This window comes from Pseudonaja textilis, chromosome 2, assembly GCF_049901715.1.
Source record: "Pseudonaja textilis isolate UNSWEBS1 chromosome 2, rPseTex1.2, whole genome shotgun sequence".
NCBI lineage: Eukaryota > Metazoa > Chordata > Lepidosauria > Squamata > Elapidae > Pseudonaja > Pseudonaja textilis.
In genome coordinates this window covers 209,622,008-209,628,982 of record NC_141991.1, presented here as the reverse complement: position 1 = coordinate 209,628,982, position 6,975 = coordinate 209,622,008, and positions in this window count along the sequence as shown.

Here is a 6,975-nt window from a genome sequence, read left to right as displayed (position 1 = left end):
TTCTCGGTCCAAGTCTTTTCCCACTCATCTAAACTTATATTATGACCCACATTTCTCACCCAGGCAATCATTGGTCCCTTAACAATTTCCTCCTCTAATTCCACCTCCAGTGGGTAATTGAATGTTCGCGTTATAAATTTTATATCCTTGCCTGTCAATATTTGGTCCAATTTTTGTAAATCTTTTATCTATTCCTAGCTCCTTTACATCTTTCTTAAATTTAGTTTGAATTTGCAAATATACCCACCAGTCTAATGTTATCCCTTGTTCTTTTAGTTTATCCAGTGTTTTTAATTCCCCCTGTTCATCTACCAATTCTTTATATCTAATCATTTTTTTTAATGTCCCTTGTATTTGGATATAATATACCTTCCATGGGTGAGATCCAGTTTAGTCTTTTCAAATAATGCTTTTTTTATTTTCTCCCATGTTTGTAAAAGTGAGTCCCTTATCAAATGTCTATGGAAATAGGAGTGGATCTTATTCTTTTTATCCCATAGAAAGGCACGCCACCCAATTTGCAGGTCATGACCTTCTATTGCCAAAAAAAAAATATTTTTTAAATTTATCCACTCCTTAACCCATAGTAAAATTGCTGCTTGATAATATGTTTCCCATTTTGGGAGTCCAAGGCTGCCTCTGGTTCTACTATCATGTAACGTTTTCAATTTTATTCGTGCTTTTTTCCCCATCCATATAAATTTCATTACCGTCCTATCTAATTCCTGAAAAAAGTTCTTATCCAATTTTATAGGTATTGTTCGAAAATAATATAATTAGTTCGGTAGTATGTTCATTTTTATGGCCGCTATTCAACCTAATACTGATAGTTGTAATTTTCCCCAATTGGCCAGGTCTTTCTTTATCTGTAAAAGTCATTTCATATAATTATCTTCTTTTATGGAAGAGCATCTTCCTGTTAACCAGATTCCTGAATATTTAAATTTTTTGACACTTTGTAATCCCAATTTCTTTTCCAATTCTTTTTTGTTTTACTTTCTATCAAATTTTGGTTATTACTTTTGTTTTATCTTTATTAATTTTTAGTCCTATTACCACCCCATCTTCTTCTAATTCTTGAATTAGATAGGTCCCTGACTCCATTGGATCTTCCACAAAAAAAACTTTGTTTGCTTTATATTTATATTTATATTACTTTATATTCTTCTATTTTGCTCTTCAGTCCAGTTATCTCCTTTCTTTGCCTAATCTGATTTAAAAGCACTTCCATGGTCAAGATAAAAAGCAGAGGCGACATTGGACATCCCTGCCTAACACCTTTCATAATCATAATTGTTTTCAGTAATTTCCCCATTTATAATTACCCTAGCTTTTTGGTTCGAATAAATTGTGCCTATCATTTTCTTGAATTTAAATCCAAATCCCAGATTTTCAACCTGTTGGATCAAGAACTGCCAGCTGAGATTGTCGAAGGCCTTCTGAGCATCCAAGAAAATCAATGCTGCCTGCTTTTCCGGGTGGGCCTCATAGTATTCTAATACATTTAATACTGTCCTTGAATTGTTTCTTATCTGTCTAGAAGGTAGGAAGCCATTCTGGTCAATATGAATAAGTTCATTTAATATAATTTTTAATCTTTCCAACATTATTGTTGTGAATATTTTATAGTCTACGTTCAAAAGTGAGATTGGTCTATAATTTTTAATCTGTTTGTGATCTAAATCTTCTTTAAGAATTAGTGAGATATTTGCTTCTCTCCATGAGTCGGGTAATTTGTACATATCTAACTTCACTGTTTCAAGACATTCATAAATACATTTATACAGTTCCACTGGAAGACCATCCGGCCCTGGCGTCTTATTATTTTTCTGCCTTTCCACTGCCATTTTCAATTTCATCACTGTTATTTCTTTATTTAATATCTTTCTGTTCCTCTCTAATTTCTGGGAGACCTTTCCTTTGCAAATATTGTGATGACCCTTAGTCTCTCAAAATAACCGAAAACCCAAAACATATATTAAAGTCTGGTAAAGCCTTTAACAACTTCACCGTTTTATTAGGCACAGTTTAAAGTCACAAAAGTAAATGACACTATCCCCCCCCCCCTGCAGGGCCCCCTCCCTGGGGCCAGGCGGACAAGGACATTGAGGAAACCGAGCGTGAAAGTCCTGGACCAAACGAGGAGCATGAACATTAGTGGCATCGATCCAGGTGAAGTCCTCTGGTCCATAACCTTTCCATGCCACCAAATACTGAAATCGGCCCCGCAACTGGCATGAATCTCGGATGCTATCCACTTCGTATTCCTCCTCTCCCAGAGGAGCTACTGGGGGCAGCTGTGATGGAGCCAGTCTATGCAGACTGTCGGGCAAGGCAGGGACTAATAGGGAATGATGAAAAACAGGATGGATACTCATGGTCCGTGGCAGGGAGAGATGATAAGCCACAGGATTGATCACCGCCTCGACTAGAAAAGGTCCCAAGTAATGGTGATCAAGCTTTTTCAATGGTTGTATCATTGGTAAATATCACCAATAGTGACTGTGGTGGAGATGTCGAAGATGTCAAAGGTGGCGAGGGTGGCAAGACTGGTGAAGATGGTGGGCCTATGGACTTTACACCCCGACCTGCAGACCCCCTTAGGCCGAGCTATGCTCGTTTTCCGCCACTGCAGGTGTTGCTGTGGATGTCTTAACAGGACACTTGGCCGCAAAATGGCCTTGATTGCCACAATAGAGGCATAAACCATCACAATGTCTATTCTTTTCTACTTGATTCAGGTGAGGGTGGCCAGCCCCCAACTGCATGGGTTCCTCCAAAGGCGCTTCCACCAAGGGCACCATCTTGCTGGAAACAGATACGGTCTCTGTCCATCGTTGCACTCATTGCTGCTGAAGTCTAGCATCGATACAAAGACACAAATGCATGAGGTCCTGAAGGGTGTGAGGGCGTTCAGTGCGCGCCAACTCATCCAGGAGCTCCGATGACAAACCCTCCTGGAACTGGTCTAATAGTGCTGCCTCATTCCATTGTACATCCTGAGCAACCACCTGAAAATAGCAATATAATCCATGAGTGAGCCACGCCCCTGCTTCAACTCTCTCAAACGTCTGTTTGCTGTTTAGCTTTGAACAGGGTCCTCAAACATGGCCTGAAACTGACAGCAAAACTCAGTGTAATTGTCCAACACCTGGTTGGGCTGGGTCAGCAGAGGCGTTGCCCAATGTGCTGCAGAGCCTGACAGCAAACTAACCAAAAACCCCACCTTATCCCAGTCAGTGGGAAAGTCCTCAGGCCGAAGGCTCATGTAAAGCTGGCACTGCCCAAAAAATTCTGGAAATTGGGCCAGCGAACCATCAAATTTATCTGGCACTGCTACTGGGCATTTTCAGCGTGGCCAGGCAGCTTGCATTTGTGCCACCTGTGAAGCCAAAAGAGCCACTTGCTGGGTTAACTGGGCAATCTGCTCTGAGCTGATCCATGGTCACCCCACAAAAAGCAAAAATAAGTTGAAGGGATGGCTGAAGTCAAAATGTGATGACCCGTAGTCTCTCAAAATAACCCAAAACCCAAAACATATATTAAAGTCCGGTAAAGCCTTCAACTTAACTTCACTGTTTTATTAGGCACAGTTTAAAGTCACAAAAGTAAATAATGAGGCAAACAAAACCAGAACAAACCACATTGATGACAGTTTTGAAGCAAGCCTAATTATAAACTCCAGGAAAATAACCGAGAAAAGTCCATGGGAAGAATGCCAGCAAAGATAAGCCTCTTTCAAGGTGAATACTAATTGACTTCAGCAATTCTAACTGCGCAGTTGCAAACTTATACACATAGCTCCCAGCTGCAAGCCACAAGGAGGATCATGGTAATCTCCTCTTGAGTAGACCTTGCTTTTCCCTGATCCTCTTCTCCCTGCGTGACTTAGGGTGGATAGGGGATGGGCCTGGATCCTCCTCTGACTGCTCAGCCGGCCTCTGCCCTTTCTGTCTCTAGCTCCTCTCTACCACTGCTTTCTTCTTCTGTTCCTCCAATCTGCTCATAGAAATCTTGCACCTTGTCTAAGTTATCTATCCTGATCCTCTTTTCCTGCCATGTTACCAACAAGCCTTCTGGAATTAACCATCGAAACATTACGTTCTTCTGGATGAGTTCTGTTGCCAAAAACTTATAGTCTTTTCTCTGTTCGCTCACCTTCTTGGGAACCTGCTTCAGAGTTTGCATCTTTATAGACCAATGTTTCATCTTGTGTTATCTTGTATATTATGTCATGTACTTGTTTCCTGGCAAATTGCATGTGGACTTCCCTAGGTAACCTGTTATGTCGAGCGTAGCTCATTTGAATTCTATAGGCCTCGTCAATTTCTAGCAGGATCTCTTGGGTCTACCTTTGGGTCTCCCTCTCTTTTTATCCACATTCCATACTTTGTCATATACCAGAATTACTAATGTTAGGATGCATACTCTTTGTCAGGCTGGTAGCCTGCGGTATTGTGAATGTCTGTGAAACAGGTATATTCACAAGTAGTGTTGGTCAATTGTTAAGTTGTGCCCAACTACTTGCGACCCCATGGATAATAGTATGTCAGGCTCTCCCATCCCCCATTGTCCCCAAGATTCATGTTCATTGCATCAATAATGCCATCTACCCATCCTCTATAACCTTGACTATACAGACTTTTGTCAGTAAGGTGATGTCTTTGCTTTTTAATATGCTGTCTAGATTTTGCCATAGCTTTCCTCCCAAGGAGCAAGCATCTTTTAATTTCTTGGCTGCAGACACCATCTGATTTGATCTAGGAGCTCAAGAAAATAATATCTGATATTGCTTCCATTTCTTCCCCTTCTATTTGCCAGGAAATGATGGGACTGGATGCCATGATCTTAATTTTTTTTAATGTTGAATTTCAAGCCAATTTTTGCACTCTCTTCTTGTACATTTATAAAGTACTACAAAAGATTTGAACAGAATCAGTCCGTTTCATAAGTCCATCTCAGCAAAAGCCGTATAGATTCTAGAATCCCAGTTTTAAAGATTTCAGGGAAGTCTTCATGGCACAATTATATTTAGACAACCCCTCTCCTGATATCTATAATATATGCATGAACCCCTTTACATTATCAGAGACTGGCTGACACAAAATTGTCTTGCTTGGCTTCCCATTTTTGAACTGGATTATGCACAAGTAAAACTTCAAATTAGACAGTATCTTTCTCAGACACAGAGAACTCAGTGTTGATTGCAGTTTAAGAATTGTTGAACAGATGTTTAAATGTTGTGAAGAAACAAAAGCAATTATGAGCAGATGGTATACACATACATGGCCACAGTTCCTGACAAATAAATACCAAAGACATGACAGATGGCAACAGTTCAGCGGTTAGTTCTTTAAGATTTGCTCTTTTTATTGATTCATTATATGCCTATTATATACATCATTTTTCTATTTTAATCATTTTAGTACAACAAACAGAATATCAAAACAGAAATAGTAACAGTCTTATCAGTCAAAAAAAAAAAGAATTAAATCATTAAAAGAGGGGGGGAGAGAAAAAAAACCCTCCCATAATCCTGAAAAATAGCAAAATTTAACAAATAACAATACCAAGGGGATTAGAGTTAAAAATTTAATCTATAATCTATAGAATTTAGTCACTGTTTAACATACATTTAAAATACTATGTAATACTATATTGTAATCAGATAGGGGAAAAACTTTATCTAGCACCACTGTATTATTAACATTGTAACATCTATCCCAAAGATATATTGTTTCTTTAATATTCTAAAGTTCTAAAAACAGGGATGAACAAGCCATGGTTGAAATAAGTATATTAGTATGAGTCACCCATTATGTTCAGGAGGGCATATTTTCCAGTAGAATTTCATTTTTTTCCCCCTAGAATTTCAATTTTAGATTGCAAATCTATTGGCACCTATCTTGTTTCCACTGAACATAACGGAACTCAGAGATACATTTACACAGCCCTTCTCTGAAAATCCCATATGATTACTCATCCAATTAGTGACAAGTTTCTTTAGATGGCCAGAATGATATTGTTATAATACCCACTTTTAAAGTAGTTCAAAGGTAAAAACTCCTTTGTGGAGTTGCAAAAAAAAAGAAAAACTGAAATCCCAGTTGATGTATTTTTTATTGCCTAATACATAGTCTATTAAAAAGAGCTAGGGACACTAATACAGCAATTCAGCATCCTAGAATGGGCCAGCACCTGGATCAGATATGCCCATTGGGTAAATGTCATCCAGGTCATGATTGCCCCAAAAGTACTTTTTTCCCTCCAAGAGGCAATTGGACTTTCTGGTTTTTCTTTGAAGATGTTTCACTTCTTATCCAAGAAGCTTCTTCAGTTCTGACTGAAGGGGGAAAAAAAGCACCTTTGGGATCCTCATTGAGTTGTTTCAGAAGAGTCACCAAACTAGAAATTAGACGCGCTGTAGCAAACTATCCACTTAAGTGGGTGGTTTTCTGAATCCACAAAACTGGATTCAGCAAACACCATTAAGTTAAGCATGGCCACAATCACTAAAACGAATAAGCAGGATCACTCTGAGAAAAAAGGAACAGAGCCGGGACCTCATGAATCCAGCTTTAAGTTACAAGCTGCAGTATTGGAAAATTAACCGGCCAACTAGGACTCTTTGTGGCTTTGCTTCAGCCTCGGGGACTACGCTACGATGCAAAGCATGTGCAAAGCCAGTGGCCAGTCCACGGGGAAGAACTCTGCGGTAAAAACTGCAAGAGGTTGTAATCCGTAATCTTTTTTCTTTTTTTTTTAAAGACGCGGGATCGACCCCCCCAAACACCCCGTCCTCCTTCCCGGCCCCGCCGCTGGCGGCAGTGAACCGCCCGCCCTCCTGGATCGCTCGTTAATAGTAGAGAGCTCTCATCTTGGTTACGTCACGATGATTGGCTACGATCTCTTCTCAACCCGCCTCTTCGAACGTCGAGGGATCCGATTGGTTCTCCCGAAGCCCCCTTCTTTCCT